Here is a 9,502-nt window from a genome sequence, read left to right as displayed (position 1 = left end):
TTTATTCTGTTCACATACAGTAGAAAAATAGCCTGGCTAAGTGGACTTTTGATTAGTTATATTATTAGCTTGTAAAACAATGTTTTTTGTTGTCGTCATGGTTTCTTTAATGTGAATTTGTAATTATGAGATATAAATTATAAGGCATTTAAAATTATGATTTATTTTTACATATAAGTATTATGACATATAATGTTTTTATATAATATGACAAATGTCAATCACTCTCAACATAAGCTCATAAAAGTTAGCATAGTGAGTATATCACTATGTATTTTTCATGCCTCCTTGGTTTTGTCAATATTCTTCCATCATGGGGTTGGGGATTTAGCTCAATGGTAGAGCGCTTGCCTAGGAAGCGCAAGGCCCTGGGTTCGGTCCCCAGCTCCGAAAAAAAACAAAACAAAACAAAAAAAAAAAACAAAAAAAAATTCTTCCATCATTGGCCTCCTGTGTGCCTCTGTTCTCCTTTGTAAATCTCCTTCCTCTTCTCAATAGATGTCTTTATGATTTCATGTCACATATAATGTAGCTGGTGATTAATTATGTTTGTCAACTTAAGATGACCTACTGTTACATGGAAGACGTCTATTATAGATGATTCTGTGATGACTTATATAGATTGCATTATTCTCTAGGCACACTTGGGAAAAGTTATCTTGATTAGATTAATTAAAACAGAAGGATACAGCCTTAATGTACATGGCACCAATGGCTTGACTTGACTTATGGACTAAAAAACCAAGAAAGGACAAGAAAGGATTGTTGTAGCTAAGAACAAATATTCATCTCTTTCTGTTTCACAATTCTAGGTCCAGTGTGACCAATAAAATGTATAGATATGAGAAAATTTTCATTATTTGTTTTTGGATTGTGAGATTTTTCAATCCATTTCACTACAAGTGTAATAATTTCAGAACCACACCCACACACATAGAATATAAACAAACTCATATAGAAAGGATTAGTTAATCATAACTTTCCAGAAGATATCTGTTGAACTTTAAGTTGGCATCAGCCTGAGTATGAAGGACTGGAAACAAAACCCCAATATATCTGAAAATTCTCCTTACTTTTGATTTCACCTCCCCCCCTTGTCCTAGGTTCCTTACATATGGCTAACATTTACTATGACAACATTAATCCAATTGCAATATTCTCCTAATCCCCAATAAATGAACTTGTCTCTCAGAGAATATTTCTCAGTTTAAAGCTGTTGGACAACAATATGGGTAGAATATGAATTGTACTTAATATTGTAGATGAATCTATCCTAATATATAGGGAAGACATTTGGAAAAGAGCTCTCACCTGAGAAGGTAGAACTTCCTGGCTTTTAATACCTTGGCATGACATTTATTCAACACTAATTTGATATGACATTATGGAATGTTGTTATATATTTCATAGTTATTCAGGATATGCAGTGTTTGGGAGGTGACTTACATTTTGCCCATTAATTTCATTTTTCTAAATTGTTCTTTCATTTACATACTTCAAAAACACAAGGCAACCAACTTTATTGAGCAGCATCTTAATTATTAGCATCAACCTCCTATAAAGTGATCTTCATCATGGAGCAATACATTGTGAGAATGCACAGATATGCTGTTGCTGTTGCTGTGGCTGTTGACAGGATAAAGAATATTTGGAGAGGCAGTGGGGAACTTGGAGAGATGGTTTCGAAATCTGGGTAAGTCAAAGCAGATAATTAAAAAGATTCCAGAGTATGAATTGTAGAAATAAAGTCTCTTTCACTGCTAATGAAACTCCACTGAGTAAATCACCACTGTTTAGAGATTTGCTGATATTTTCTTTATAAGTATGAAAAACACAGATTGACACCAGCTGCACATGAATGGAAGTGAGGTCATAGAGAGATGTTCTGGGGGTCACAAAGCAAAGCAAGAGACCCATTACAACTCAAAACACCAAGTCATTGTAGCAAAGAGCAGATAATTTTAATCAGGCCATTATTAATCTATCTAGGATGCTGAAGTTCAACCATAAGCCAGAATGCTATACTATCTCAAAATCAATAATTATCTGTGCCAAATTATAGTTACATATTCCACCAATCAGTATTCAGACAGGGGTCTTTCCTAAGAACATGTCTTTGTGATAGGGATTGTCTTCTCATTGGTTGGTTTGCTCAACTTAAACTGAGTAACATGCCCATGATTTATCTTTCAACTTCCCAACCAGAATGTTTCTCATCCAGGGAGTTCTTGGGAACTTAAAACTTGTTTGCCTTCTATTCAAAAATAGTTTTGTTGAAAGTGGCTTCAGTTTGGTTCCTTCTAACATTGACGAAACACTGACACTGACCTGCTGAGAAAGAAATTGAGGGGAATGCCCTTCATGATAGTCACAAATAATCTAACATATCTTGGTGTAACTCTAATCAAGAAAGTGAAAGACTTTTATGACAAGAATCTCATGCCTCTGACCAAGAATTTGAAGAATGTATGAGAAGATGGAATGACTTCCCATGCTCATAAATTGGTAAGATTAACATAGTGAAAATGGCCATGTTACCAAAAGCAATGTATAGATTCAATGCCATTACCATCAAAATTCTAACACAGCTTTTGCCTCAGATGCTAGCTGTAGCTGGCAGGCAGTTGTATCTGTACCAGAATCTTCATTACCTGCCTCTGTACTCGACTTTGCATGGGTTCTGTTAAGCTGTTTTGAGTTGCTCGCTCTCCAAACATGCCATTGCCATAATCTGCATCATGGTGAAACTTGCAAAGGCTGGTAAAACCCATGATGATTCCAAGAAAATGGCTTCTCTTCCAAAGTATGTGGAAGAAGATACTAAGATGAAGAAATGTCAGAAAATGAAGATGACAGTAGTGGAGAAGAGGAGGTTGTTGTCCCTCAGAAAAAAGGCAAAAAGGCTACCACAACTCCAGCAAAGAAGGTGGTTCTTTCACAAACAAGAAAGGCCGTAGTTCCCACACCAGTTAAGAAAGCAGCTGTTACCCGAGGCAAAAAGGCAGCAGCCATACCAGCCAAAGAAGCAGTTAAACCAGCCAAAGTAATTCCAACAACTGGTAAGAAGGGAGACTCACAAGCAAAAACATTGGTACCAACTCCTGGTTAAAAGGCAGCATTAGTCCAGCCAATAGGACTAAGAATAGTAAGAATACCAAGAAGGAAGACAGTGATGAGGATAAAGATGAAGATGATGAGGAAGAGGATGAATTTGAGCTACCGGTAATAAAAGGAGTGAAGCCAGCAAAAGCATCTCCTCCTACTTCTGCCTCAGAGATTGAAGATGAGGAAGTTGATGAGCTGAAAAAAAAGAAAAGAAAAGCAAGAGAGAACTGCAAAGAATAGCACTTGGAGTGGTGAATCAGAGACTTTTATTTTAAGTAACTTTTCCTAAAGTGCAACAGAAGAAACTCTTCAGTAAGTATTTGAGGAAGCAATTTTTATTAAAGTGCCCAGAACTCACATGGCAAATCTAAAATTTATAGACTTTGCTTCATTTGAAGATGCTAAAGGAGCCTGATATTCTTGTAATTAAATGAAAATTCTAGGCAGAGCAATCATGCTGGAGTTGCAAGGACCCAGGGGATATCCTAATTCAAGAATTCAGCAATCCAAAACTCTGTCAAAGGTCTGTTTGAGGATACCACTGAAGAGATCTTAAAAAGAATCATTTGAGGGCTTTGTTAACACAAAAATAGTCACTGATTGGGAAGCTAATTCTTCTAAAGTGCTTTGTTTTCTAGATTTTAATAGTGAAAAAGATGTCAAAGTTGCCAAGGAGGCTATGAAAGATGGAGAAATTGATGGAAAGAAAGTTACCTTGGACTGGGCCAAACCTAAGGTAGGAGGTGGCTTTGTTGGTCAAGGTCGAGGCAGAGGAGGACTTGGAGGCAGAAGAGGCTTCTGAGGTAGCAGATGAGAAGGGGGGGACTTCAATCCACAAGGAAAGAAGACAAAGTTTGAATAGTTCCTTCCATCTCATTATTTCTCTCTTTCTTTTAATGAAAGGGCTCTAGGTTTTTTACTGTTATCTGGTCAAAGACAGAGCCTTCTAAGAATATTCCAAGACAGGAAAGATCCAAAACTCTTGTTGCCAGAAAAAATCCAACACAAGTGTTTTAAGCCTTGAAATAAATTCTCAACCTCATTTGGAAAAAGCAGAGCCTGTGCCACATTGGTATACAATATTTCTCTATCTCTCTCTCTATCTCTATATCTGCCTGTCATCTATCTATCTATCTATCTATCTATCTATCTATCTATCTATCTATCTATCTATCTATCATCTATCTATCTATCTATCTATCTATCTATTCCTACATCTACATCTATCTATATCCATATCTGTATAACTCTATCTCTTTTTATCTATCAATGTCTATCTATCTATATCTATATCTATATCTATATCTATATCTATATCTATATCTATATCTATATCTATATCTATATCTATATCTATATCTATACCTATACCTATACCTATATCTATATCTATATCTATATCTATATCTATATCTATCTATATCTATATCGCCCCCAAACTGCACAAGATTGATGAAGCTAAGAAGTGCATGCTGACAAGAGACTGATATAGCTGTCTCCTGAGAGGCACAGCCATAGCATGTCATATACAGAGGCGAATGCTAGCAGCAAACCATAGAAATGAGAATGAGATCCCTATTGGAGCACTTAGAGAAAGGATTGAAAGATCTTAAGGGGCTTGTAACCCCATAAGAACAAGAAAGCCAACCAACCAGAGCTCCCAGGTACTAAACCACTACCCAAAGTGTATACATGGACTGACCTATGGCTCCACTGGCATATGTATGGCCTTGTTAGGCAGGAATGGAAGGAGAAGCCCTTGGTCCTGCCAAGGCTGGACACCCAGGTGTAGGGGAATGTCGAGGAGGGCAGAAATGGAAGGTGGATGTGGATGGGAACCCCCTTATAGAAGAAGGGGAGGGGGATGAGATAGGGGGCTTATGTCCAGGAAACAGGGAAATGGAGTAACATTTGAAATGTAAATTTTAAAATCTCACAAAAGAGAAGAAAAAAAAAGAAAAAATCTGGGATAGCTAAAACAATTTTGTTTGATAGAAGAACTTCTGGAGGCGTCATCATACCTGTTCTCAACCTTTACTACAGAGAAATAATAATAAAAACCACATTTTATTCACATAAAAACAGGCTGGTCAATGAAGTTGAAGTGAGGACCCGAAAATGAGTCCCCACACACATGGACTCTTGATGTTTGACAAAAAAAGCCCAAACGATGCAATGGAAAAAAGAGAATAGCTCCAACAAATAATACTGCTCTAATTGTAAGTCTTTATGTAAAAAATGAAAATAGATTCACATTTATCACCCTATGCAAATAAAAGTCAGAGTGGATCAAATACCTCAACATTAAACTCAATATACTAAACCTAAGAGATAACAATGTTAGATTAGTGGTGAATCCGTGAGGTGTTTGTGAGTGAACTGAGATTCTTCTGCTGACTACAGAACTGGACTGCTGATTTACAGACAATAGAGATGGGAGTTGATCTAAAGAACCTTTCTAAACAGGTCCACTCCCAATACCTGTATACTCTCCTCTCTACTACCCCTGGAATTTGGTGAGCTATAGGAGATATTAAATAATTGAAAAACTATCATTAGAATTCATATTTGAAAAAAAATTAAAATCACAACTGTAGGTATGAGTTGAAGAAGGACAAGGTGAAAGTGTAGTAGAAGAGAAAAGCAGAGAGAGAGAGAGAGAGAGAGAGAGAGAGAGAGAGAGAGAGGGAGGGAGAGAGAGAGTGTGTTTCACAATGTCAGGAAGGCAGGGCAATCAAATATAACACAGGAGAGCCAAGATGCCATGTTAACCAAAGTAGAAAGACTGGAAAGGATCAACACAGCTGGGTTCAGCCTCAGTCTTAACATTGCTGGCCTATTCATGCATATACCTTGTTCATGCATCCATTCACATCATCACGGACTAAGGCTGGTCTTCAATAATGAGGTGGCAAGTTGTGAAAGGTAGCCTGATTCCTGGTTGAGACAGGACAAAACTCTGGAATCCCTAATAGGGATGGTAGGTGCATCCCCAGCATCCCAGATCAGGGTTTCACTAGCTGAAGCCCCCACAAACCTCAATAGAGAGGTTTGAGACAGACCAAGTTAGGTACAGAAGTGCCGCAAGCCCCTCCTCCACAAGTGTGGATGTGACCATAAGTCACATAGGCTTAAGACAAATCAGTTGTAGAGACAGGACCATGACTGTGAATATATAGATGAGGTGACCCAACCAAGAAACTGTATTTAATTCATGTCCAGAATTAAAGGTGTGCAAAGAATCACTCCATCATCTGAGAGCTACTGCCATAAGTGCTGTAACACTGCCACATGGGAAAGAGATTTTCCGTCCCCAAAGTCACCAGCAGAAGACACCCTGCACCCCTTGCTGTCTAATCCATCTCCTGCTCGATAAGCATGGCCTGAAACAGAGGCAGAACAACACCTGCCCCAGTTCTCTTCCTTTCTTCTGGACCTGAGAACCTAGCTGGACCAGAAATCTTGGCAAACCTCCAGCCTGGAGGACCACATTCAATAACAACAAAAAACAACAGAAAGCCCACAAAAACATGGAAGTTGAAAAACACTCTACTCAATGATAACTTGGTCAAGGAAGAAATACATAAACACTTTTTAAATTTTAATTTAAAAGAAGGTACATGCCCAAAATTATGGGACACAATAATAGCAGGGCTAATAGGAAATCTCATAGCTCTGAGTGTCTCCAAAAAGAAACTGGATAGAGCACACATTAGTAGCCTGACAGTACACCTAAAACCTTTAGAACAAAAGGAAACAAATACACACAGAGGACCAGCTGGAAGGAATTAATCAAACTCAGGGCTGAAATCAACCAAGTAGAAACAAAAAGAACTAAACAAAGAACCAACAAAATCAGGAGCTGGTTCTTTGAGAAAATCAACAAGATAAACAACCAGAAGGCACAGGGAATGTATCCAAATTAAGAAAATCAGAAATGAAAAGCAGAGATAACAAGAGAACCTGAGAAAAACCAAAAATTCATCAGATCCTACAACAAAAACACATATTCAACAAAGCTGGAAAATCTGGAGGAAATGGACAATTTTCTAGACATACGTCAGGTACCAAAGTTAAATCAGGAACAGATAAACCATCTGAACAACCGCATAACTCCTAAAGAAATAGAAGCAGGTATTAAAATTCTCCCAACCAAGAAAAGCCCAGGACCAGATATATTTAATGCAGGATTCTATCAGACCTTCATAGAAGACATAATACCAATACTGTCCAAATTATTTCACAAAATAGAAAGAAAAGGAACACTATACAATCCCTTCCATGAAGCCACATTTACTCTTATATCTAAAGCATACAAAGACCCAACAAAGGAAGAGAACTTCACACCAATTTCCCTTATGAATACTGACACAAATTTACTCCATAAAATTCTTGAAATTGAAATCCAAGAACACATCAAAACGGTCATCCATCATGATCAAGTAGGCTTCACCAAGGGATTCAGTGATTGCTAAATATATGGAATTTCTTCAATGTACTCCACTATGTAAACAAACTGAAAGTAAAAGAACTACATGATCACATCATTAGATGCTGAGAAAGCACTTGACAACATTCCACACCCCTACATATTAAAAGACTTGGAAGGATCAGGATTTCAAGGCCCATTCCTAAACATAGTAAAAACAGGATACAGAAAACCAGTGGACGACCTTGAACAGAATGGAGAGAAACTTGAAGCAATCCCACTAAAAATCAGGGACTAGACAAGGCTGACCACTCTCTTCTTATTTATTCAATTAGTACCTGAAGTCATAGCCACAGCAATCAGACAATAAACAGAGGTCAAAGGTATACAAATTGGAAAGGAATATTTCAAAATATCACTAATTCCAGATGGTACGATAGTATATTTCAGTGAGCCCAAAAGTTCCACCAGAGAACTATTAAGCCTGAAAAACAAACTCAGCAATGTGCTTGGATATAAAATTAACTCAAACAAATCAGTAGACTTCCTCTAGTCAAATGATAAACAGGCAAAAAAGAAATTACAGAAATGACACTTTCACACATTTCTAGACATATATCACAAATTACCTCGGTGCAACTCTAACCAAGCAAGTGAAAGTTCTGGATGACAGGAACTTAAGTCTATGAAAAGAAATTGAAGAAAATCTCAGAAGATGGAAAGATCTCCCATGCTCATGATTTGGCAGGATTAATATAGTAATAATGGACATTTTGTCAAAAGCAATCTACAGATTCAATGCAATTTCCATCAAAATTCCAAGTAAATTCTTCACAGAGTTAGAAAGAACAATTTGCAAAATCATTTGAAATAACAAAACAAACAGGATAGCCAAAACTATCCTAACCATTTATACGAGTTCTGGTAGAATCACCCTTCCTGACATCAAGCTGTATTACAAAGTAATACTGATAAAAAGTGCATGGTATTGGTACAGAGACAGGCAAGTAGATTGGTGGAAAAGAACTGAAGAGCCAGAAATGAACCCAAATATTGATCTTTGAGAAAGGAGCTAAAGCAATCCATTGGAAGAAAGCATTTTCATCAAATGGTGCTACTTTAATTGGAGGTCATCATGTAGAAGAATGCAAATTGTCCCATTCTTATCATCCTGTTCAAAGCTTAATTCCACGTGGATCAAGGAGCTCTCCAAAAATAAAAAACAAACTAAGAAACAAACAAACAAAAACAGATACAATCCAGGAATTAGAAGAAAAGTACGAATAGTCTGGACCCCATGGGTACTATGGAAGATTTCCTGAGCAAAACGCAAATGCTTTATGCTCTAACATAAACAATATACAAATAGGACCTCATAAAACTGCAAAAGCTATGTAAGGGAAAGGACACTGTTATTATGGCAAAACTGAATACAACAGATTGGGAAAAGATCTTTAGAATCCTACATCTTACAGATGGTTAATATCCATTATATACAAAGAACACAAGAAGATGGATTCCAAAGAGACAAATAAACCTATTGAAATTGGGGTGCAGAGCTAAACAAAGAATTCTCAGCTGAGGAATATCGAATACCTGAGAAGTACCTAAAGAAATGCTCAATATCTTTAGTCATCAGGGAAATGCAAATCTGAACAACCCTGAGATACCACCTTGCACCATTCATAATGGCTATCTTAAAATCTCAGTGACAACAGATGATTGTGAGGATATGGAGCAAGAGAAACAACCCTCCATAGTTTGTGCGATTTTAAGCTGGTGCAATCACTCTGAAAATTAGAATGGAGTTTCCTCAGAAAATTGGACATTGTACTACCTGAGGAGCCAGTTATTCAATTCCTGGGCATATACCCAAATGATGCTCCAACATACAACAAAAACATATGTTCCACTATGTTCATAGAAGCCCTAATTATAATAGTCAGGAGCTGAAAAGACTCCAGATGG

At 37.2% G+C, this 9,502-nt stretch overlaps 2 pseudogenes; both read left to right on the top strand.

Moving 5' to 3' along the window:
* The first annotated feature begins 2,738 nt into the window (after positions 1-2,738).
* The window catches only part of Ncl-ps2 (nucleolin, pseudogene 2), a 436,970-nt pseudogene continuing 430,206 nt past the window's right edge, over positions 2,739-9,502 (top strand).
* LOC134485279 (nucleolin-like) lies at positions 3,185-3,907 on the top strand (annotated as a pseudogene).

The sequence above is a fragment of the Rattus norvegicus genome, chromosome 1 (assembly GCF_036323735.1).
Source record: "Rattus norvegicus strain BN/NHsdMcwi chromosome 1, GRCr8, whole genome shotgun sequence".
Lineage (NCBI taxonomy): Eukaryota > Metazoa > Chordata > Mammalia > Rodentia > Muridae > Rattus > Rattus norvegicus.
This window is presented reverse-complemented; position numbering and strand designations above follow the sequence as displayed.